Source organism: Microtus ochrogaster, chromosome X (genome assembly GCF_000317375.1).
Source record: "Microtus ochrogaster isolate Prairie Vole_2 chromosome X, MicOch1.0, whole genome shotgun sequence".
Classification (NCBI taxonomy): domain Eukaryota; kingdom Metazoa; phylum Chordata; class Mammalia; order Rodentia; family Cricetidae; genus Microtus; species Microtus ochrogaster.
The window spans coordinates 54249371-54258488 of record NC_022026.1 but is presented as its reverse complement, the minus strand read 5'-3'; the positions used below and the strand labels follow the sequence as shown (position 1 = coordinate 54258488).

Genomic DNA, 9118 nt, shown 5'->3' with positions numbered 1-9118 from the left:
ATGAAAACAGCTTGGTATTGACAGAAAAACCAATAAGTGGACAACGGAATTGAAATGAAGACTGCGATATTGGTCCACACACCTAAATACATGTAATTTTTGACAAAGAAGATAAAATTATCCAGTGCAAAAGGAAAGCATCTTCAACAGCTGGTGATAGCATAACTGGATCTCACCATGTAGAAGAATGCAAATAGGTCCATATCTATCCCCATGCACAAAACTCAGGTCCAAATGGATCAAAGAACTCAACATAAATCTCAGCTATGGCTTCATTTCTTCCTGCCATGATATTACAGATTAACCTGCTAAAATTGCAGACAACTCCCCAATTACATGCTTAGATTCATAAGAGTTCCCTTGACCATAAAGTCTTCATAGAAATGGAATGTTAAATAAAACAGGAGCTATCTCAAATACCATGTGATTACACTAAGGAAGTCCCTGGCAGCTCAACCCTACAGAATAAAAAGCCATAATTATAGTTGCTAGGGCCCAGAGCAGTGAGAAATAAGAGGTGACAGTTGATAAGTATAGAGCTAGTCAGAGAAAATGGAAAGTCAGGACGGTTTCACAACACAGCAGTGAATGATCTTTCTGCTGTGGCACTATATACTGAATTTTGATATGAATGAGTTTTTAACCTCATTATGCCGACCAAGCAATAAAAATGAATAGAAGCTCTACTAACCAGCGATGCTGCTGTCAAGTGAACTGATGGTAGGTAACGTGACAGGAAAGCCAGTTACATAGGCCAGTAGAGCCGACAAGGAGCTGGCTCCTCTCACTTGTCCTTTGAGGCTCTTTGTTGGCTTCACAGGGAGCTCTGAGCTCTTGAGCTATTGTTGGCTGCTTCTAGTTCTGAGAATTCTATTGTGTCACCAAATTCCAAGTCTCACTTGATCTCACCTACTTGTTTTCTTTGATTAATGTTTGAGTATTAACACTGTTGATAGAGTCGGGGGAGACTGCGAATGACAGACAGACACAACACACAAGAGAGTGCTTGGAATCTGCTGTAATTTTACCGAATTCATGTTTTCATTATATAGTAATCAAAGAACAAATCAGAAGGTCATGTGTCATCAGTTGGCACAGTATGAAAGCTTCTTTTGGTCACATTACCAGGGACTGGTGTTAGACATAAAACATCCTTAAAAAAGGAAATCCTGTCCTTGGGAACTTAAACCTCAGACAAGTGGTTTCATCTTATGAATAGAAAGTTTATGACTCATTATCGCTATCATGGCCCTTCGTCTTCCTAACCCTTTATTTCATCTAGTGACCAAATATACCTAATCAGTTCTCTGCACCTGTTAAAATATACTTTTTAGTACCTTCTTATGCAGCAGATGCCATGGGTGTTGGGATCTAACAAGCCTATCCATAAAGTTCAGAGTATAATATAACAGTATTTGTCCATCAACATTAACGAATCTATTCCCTTGCTCATCATACTCCCCATGTATGACAAAAGTTCTGCTGTAGTCTTATACATTCCCATACTGTGCTTCCTTATCCCAGAGCTGTTTCTGAAGAGAATGATCCTTGTCTTTTATATATAAAGACTACCATTACTATGAAAGAAATTGTGCAAAGCTCATATCCCGCATAGCCAGCTAATTGAGAAACCAGTCTATGCCCCAAGGGCAGCCAATACTGGGCTGTCTGCCATTGACCTCCAGGAAGCCTAGTCCCATGCGACACGTAGCTCCCTTCTGGCATAATGACCTATGTCATGTCACACAGACGACACTGGAGTTGGTATGGCACAGGTGAATTCAGCATCCAATGAGATTATAACTGCAATGATAGAGGGAAACTCCTGAAACACATTTACAAATTACAATGAGATAACAATTACAGTTTTTGGTACAGAGTATTATAGAGCAACTTTGTACTATATTGGAATACACTAGAAGAAATCTTTCCATATGGCTTAGGAAAAAGTCAATATTCAAATTGTGTCCCCATGGTGCTGTAAAGATGTCTTAGAAAATAGAAACATTTGCCACTTTTTTGGAAGTTGCAATTTTAATTTCCAATACCCATGTCACATGGCTCACAGCTGCCTATAATTTCTGCTTTTAGATATACAACTGTCTTTTCTGATCTTGGATATGGCATACACACAATATACACATAAGTTTACATTTTTGCAGTCTATAGAAATGTTTCAGTGGTTAATAGCACTTGCTTCTCTTCCTTGGTATCTGTTTTCAATCAACAACTCCCATGTGGCATCTCACAAACACCTGTATTTCCATTTCAAAGGAATCCATTGCTGTCTTCTGGCCCTCAGGGGCATCTGGAGCAAGTGGTGCATAGACATGCATGCAGTCAACACAATATATTTTTAAAAAACTAATCTTTAAAATGTGTTCTTAGTCTTCTATAGCTTCTTGTTTATAAGATAAAAGAACTGGGATAGAAAATGATGTGAGGGCTGACAGGAAATTATAGACTAAATACCAATAGAATGTTTGTGTTATCTTTTTATGATTTTTGAGACAGTCTCAACATATATTTCCCAGTAATCTTTTTTTACATTAAGCACAATACAGCAATTTATTTAGATGCTTAAAATGAATACAAAGGGAACTAAAGACCACAAAATCATAATACTACAACAGTGTGTCACATATTAGATGGTATAAATGAGTACAGCCAGTGGTGCTCAACTAAAGAGGAAACTAAATATCCCAAATGTAGCACTCAACCATGCTTGCTGCTCTGACACAACACTCTTACAGATCTAAAAGGTGTCAAAAGTAGCAGCTGTAAAATCAATTTTTGCATGTTATTTTAGCTTAAAAGATCTCAGAAGGAGATCTGAAATATCAGTTTTGACAACTGTAATGTCAAAGATACTCAGAACAAGAAAAAAAAATCCTATAATACAGGAGAGTCCATATATATATATAATGTGGCTGGCCTCTGTTGCAAGATTGTACAAGGTTATGTGAAAAAACTAAGTCTGTCCAAAGGTCCATACTATCGCAGGGTCAAGCTTCTGCTAGGTAAACTAGATATAGCATTTATCACACAGCAAGAGCAACACTAAAAACCAACCTATGAGGGGCACACAGTATCAGTATCATAAACATCACTTGAGGTCTAAAAGACTATACAAATATACATTTCAACTATTGAGAATAAATACATGAAAAAAGGTCCATGTTCCCAAGTCTACTAGACACACTGGACTGGTAGCATGTATGCCCGCCCTGCACTACTATGTGATCAGGGTAAGGCTTTCCCAGGACATCCAACCAAACATCTTACCAAGGGAAAGAAATGCTGGAAAAGCAAACAATGAACTGCTTTTCCCTGTGAGCATTCATGAGCTTATTGGTTTTCCACACTTCATTACTGAATCTACCAGAGAAGGGTCTGAAGCAAGATCAACCAACCACATGTCATAGACATAGAAATAACCACTGGGACTGTAGTGGTCATATGTCTTCAACAGTCTGACTGACCGGTCCTTGCAAGGCAGTGCCAGTTAAAAGACAGCTCTGCAATCAGAACAGAGGTCCAAGATGCAATATGGCCCATGTGTGCCAGGCCCCTCAGGCTTGCTGGCTGCTCAGTTTTACTCCAGTTAAGCTGACAAGCGTGGGATCAGCAACTTCGTCAGTCATGTTGTCAAACTCTTCCCCATCCTCACTGTCAATTGTACTATTCTGCCATTCAATCTGTGGGTTTGGTAAGTGCTCTGCATTCTCAGATGCATTTTCCCACTGTGACTGGTCCTTGGACCAAAACCCTTCAACTTTTCCATAGGAACTATTCTTCCATTTCAACTGCTCTGTGTCATCTTGCACCGTAGCCTTTTTTGACAGCTGGCTTACTGCTCCTTGCATCTTCACTCTGGGAAGACTCATCAGACCAGGTTCCTGGTTTCATCTCACATGTGTTATCCTCAAAGTCAGAGACCTGTTGGGAACCAGGCCCACTCTCAGATGGTGAAGCACCATCGTTCCACTCAGCTACATTATCTTGGTCTACCTCACTGTCAGAGGCATCATGCATTAGTTTGGTTGGCTCCTCAGTCAAATGGATAGTTTCATATTTTGAACCATCCTCCTCCTCTTTTTGGTCTAGCCTCTCAGATTCCAAAGCATCCTCAGGAATGACCTTCGGTACATGCTCCTCTGGATTATCACTAGGAATTTTAGGCTCAACTTCAACGACAGGGTCAAAGGGCTGTGGCTTCCACTGGATTCTTCCTCTAAATGCTCAAAACTATCTGAGAAGCTGTCGTCTTCCTTCTCAAGGCTAAGCTTTTTGTCAGCAGTCTTACTAGCATTGCCTCTTGAGTCCTTCTCATCATGATTTTCGAACAGCCACTCAGCATCAAAGTCCATCTCGTGTTTGGCTTTATTTAATTCATGTTAAAGCCTAGCAGCACACCGGGCTTGTACTTCTCACAGTCACGAACACACTTCTTTCTCTTGTTACTGAAATGGGAAGCAATGTCACTCTTCCACAGCCACAGACTGGCGGCTAACTTCTCAGTTTCTCTCCTGGTGGGATAGGGCTGTTTGTTGAAGTATCTTGTGAGGAAGCTTTTCCTAGCTTCGTAAGAATCATCTTTATGACCCTTGGGGCCTAAAGCTAAAACAACAGGCTCTTCAGGCTTCTCTTCAAAGCAGCTGGGAGAATCACTGTCATCCTCCAGCTTTAGTTTTTTTAGCAGAGGAAACTCCACCTAGAAAAACTAAAGCAGAAGCGCCAGGCCTGGAGACTGATTGAGCCGAGAAAGTGCATTTGCTTTGTCCAGGCCATTCTGGATTTTTCCAATACCCCTGCAGTGGACTAGATGCAGAGTGATGGTTGAGGCTGTTATGTTGCTAGTATGCACACCAAGGCAATGGATACATTTGTAGGTCAGCTTTTTCTCAACTGGATGAACTGTCTGAATAACTTGGTGTCTTTCTCGTAAATGATGTGCGAGTGCATCAGATATGGGTCCTTTTAGGATTGAAAAGCAAAGAGGGCAAAGGGTTTTCCCAACATCTTTTTTATAGGGCACTGCAGCTTGAGGTGAACTTTTAACAGCGACATCTGCTTTTTCCTGAACTTTTGGCTGTGGCTTTGGAGGAACCGTGGCATTAGTTTGGGCATGGTAAGCAACTGATTCGGCTGGGGCATCCCTCAGATTGTATGTGGTCACCAGGTGATGGATGTTGGTGTGACTCCCCTGTTGTAATGTCAAATCAAAGCTCAAAGTAGACTCGGTTTTAGGTCCCATCTCTTCGTCAATGTGAACCATTGGCATGTGTGCTGCCATCTTTTTCACATCACTGAAGGTTGAGCGGCAATATGGACAAGACAGACCATGAATTAACATATGGTTGAGCAGGGTATCTGTGGGCAAATAGCGGTTACAGTAGAGGTATTTGCTAGTAAAATTGTGTATTTTGATAATGTACTTAGCTACTTCCTGGGACTTTATCAGCTTTATGTTCCTTTTCAAACTGAACACTATAGACATTCTCAGGAAAAAGCTCATTACAGATTGTACATATTTTCCACTTCTGAGCAGCACAGTCGTTGCTTGGAGGAGGGCCTGTGGCTGCTGGTGGATGTTTAGAACTGGACTGATGTAATACTCTAGAGGCCTGTGACTAAGACACAGAGGGAGACTTCACCTGGCCCCGGGTGGTAGAGAGATGGTACTGGCAGTCTACAGGGAGTACCTGGCCGATGCTGGGGTCTTTGCTCAGCACCAAGCCCATATGACCTCCCATTTTCACTTGGAAGTAACTTTTTCACAGACTGAAACTGCTGAGGGATGGAAACTGGAGCCTTGCCACCTAGACCCACTCTCACTGACTGGCCAGCACCATAGCTCTGGCCTACAGGTTTGACTCCATAGTTGTTTTTCTGCAGGTGAACACTGGACATCATATTGACTCCTGCTGAGTTGAAGTTAGGCTTTGGTATTGACAATTGATTCACCATCTGCTGTGATGACAGAGACCGAACATTTCCAGAAGAAAGGGAATTGATTCTTGGTGGCAGTCCCATGCCCTTTTTCTCTTGAGATTTGGGAGCAATCAGCATCAAGGTTTTGGCCCGGGGAACTACAACATTTGTGTGCCCAATCATGGCAGTGACCTGATAGCCTATCCGTTCATGGTCCTCAATGACATGCTGTACCAAAGCTTCATAGACTTGGGCATGAAAAGGCATCACTTGCAGTGGATGTTACACTCTTCTCGGGCATTTGCACCCAGGGGGACAGCACCATTAAGTGATTTTTCTCCTGCCTTTGCTATGTACGGTGCTGCTACATGCTGAAAAGGTTCCCTGTAGATGTGCTTCCTGACAATCTCATATAGAGGGTCTCAGTAAGTGCACTTCTTGCAGTAATACACAGCTTGCTCTACACTGTCAGCCTGCTTAGGTTTAAGGCCATAGTTTTTGTTTTTATCTTTGAAAGTGCTGAGGCTGCTACTCGGTGCACTGGAGTTTGGAGCATGAAATATTTTAAAGTGTGTTTCCAAAGTCTTTTTATCTGCATTGAAGGTACAGTAAGGGCAATTAAGGAAAGAACTATTTTCAAAGTCTTCACTATGAACATTCCGGACATGACTTTTGTAGGCAGAGAAGAATTTTGAGGAAAACGGACAAGCACTGCAGCAAAAAAGGTTTTGTCTGATAGTCCTATTTTTTGTAAGTGAAGGGTCCCACATTCCTACATCCTCCCATGTAGTGTTTTTCAAATATAAGTCATTAGGTTAAAACTGTTTAAAATCCTTGGCTCAGCCTCGAGGCATGCACAGGGCCTGTGTGCTCCAGGGCCCAGCGGTGGGCAGGCAGCAGCAGGGGCTATGGTGGCGAAGACATGCCCAGGGCCTCTTCATGCAGGCTCCAGCTCAAGCCACAGCTACAGCTGCTGCAGAGGAGGGGGGGCTCAGCAGGTGTGGGGGGCAGTTTCCCAGTAATCTTGAGATTGTGTTCTGCCATGTTCTATTGCAAAGCGCTGGTCTTTTAGGCATGGGTCAACATGCCCCTCTTAAACATTGCATAACTCTCTAATATTTTATTTTTGAGATTAACAATCATTCTATTTGTTCTTCAATATTCTGTGATATATTGACCTATATTTTGATTATGACTATTGGATAACAATAAGAATAGAAAAACTATATTTTGATTATGAATATAGGATATCAATCAGAACAGAAAAATAAAGAGATCAAGAGGATAAAAACTGAAAAGGGAGAAGTCAAACTTTTGCTACTTGTAGAAGATACAATACCATACATAAGTGACCCCAAAAATTCTACCAGAGAACACCTGCAGCTGATAGACACCCTCATTAATGGTGCAGGAAACAAAATCAACTCAAAAAAATAGCCTTCCTACTTACAAATGAAAGAAGCTGAGAAAGAAATCAGAGAAACATCACCCTTTATAATAGCCACAAATAACATAACCACACACCTCAACACAAATCCAGCCATGTTGAACCTCATAAAACAGAAAGTGGGAAGTAGCCTCGAATGCACTTGCACAGGAAATCACTTCATAAATCTAATACCAGTAGCACAGACAGTGGGAGCAACAGTAAATTAATAGTACCTTCTGAAACTGAGAAGCTTCTGTAAGGCAAAGGACACAGTCAATAAGACAAAATGGTAGCCTCCAGAATGGGAAAAGATCTTCACCAAAACCACATCAGAGCATTATCTTCAAAATACATAAAGAACTCAAGAAACTAGACACCAAAATACTAAATAATCCAATTAAAAATGGGGTATAAATCTAAACAAAATTCTCAACAGGGGAATATCAAATTGCCAAAAGACAATTCAGGAACTGCTCAACATCCTTAGCCATCAGGGAAATGCAAATAAAAATGAATCTGAGAGACCATCTTATACCAGACAGAATGACTAAGATCAAAAACACCAATGACAGCTTATATGGAACAGGATGCAGAGTAAGGGGAACACCCCTCCATTGCTGGTAGGAGTGGAAGCTTATACAGCCACTTTGGAAATAAGTATTACAGCTTTTCAGAAAATCTGAAATCAATCTACCTCAAGACCCAGCAATACCACTCTTAGGGATATACTCAAAGGATGTACACACATACCACAAGGTCATTTGCTCAGCTATGTTAATAGCAGCATTATTTATAATAGCCAGAACCTGGAAACAACCTAGACGCTCCTCAACCAAAGAATGGATAAAGAAAATATGGTATATATACACAGTGGAGTACTTCTTAGTGGAGAAAAAACAATGACATCTTGAAATTTGTATGCACATGGATGGAACTAGAAAAAACCATCCGGAGTGAGGTAACCCAGACCCAAAAAGACAAGCATGGTATGTACTCATAAGTTTATATTAGGCATAAAGCAAAGGATTACCATGATCCCAGAGAAACTAAGTAAAAAGAAAACCCAAAGACTTAAAATAGAGTATAACCAGCCTGTAGTCCACAAAATCAGAGAAACTGGGTAAAAAGGAGAACCCTAGGAGAGACACACATACATCCTGCTGGGAAGGAGAAATAGACAAGAACTCCTGAGAAAATTGGGAGCATTGGGGTAGGGAGAGAGAACTGAGGACCAAAGAGGAAGGGAAGAAGAGGAGAGGAGAAAGGAGTGTGTGCTATCCAGGGGCGGATTGTCCCAGAAGAGAGCACAAACCCCCCTCCCCCAGCTCCTTCTGAAGGGCTGTCTTTCTTACACACGACCCCCCGCCCAAGTCTTCGTTTCCTGCAAGGTCCTTTGCTCAGGAACAGTTTTCTGCTCCTACTCTAAGGAGGAACACCTCATTTTTGATAAAGGAGCTAAAATTATACAATGGAAGAAAGAAAGCATCTTCAACAAATGGTGCTGGCACAACTGGATTTCAACCTGTAGAAGAATGAAAATAGACCCATATCTACCACCATGAACAAAACTCAAGTCCAAATGGATTAAAGACCTCAATATCAGTCCGAATACACTGAACCTTATAGAAGAAAAAGTGGGAAGTACCCTACAACAGATGGGCACAGGAGATCACTTCCTATGTATAACCCCAGCAGCACAGACATTAAGGGCAACATTGAATAAATGGGACCTACTAAAACTGAGAAGCTTCTGTA

General features: G+C 41.3%; 1 pseudogene; it reads right to left on the bottom strand.

The window, feature by feature from the left end:
• Positions 1-3565: 3565 nt before the first annotated feature.
• LOC101982695 overlaps positions 3566-9118 on the bottom strand; it is an 11719-nt pseudogene continuing 6166 nt past the window's right edge.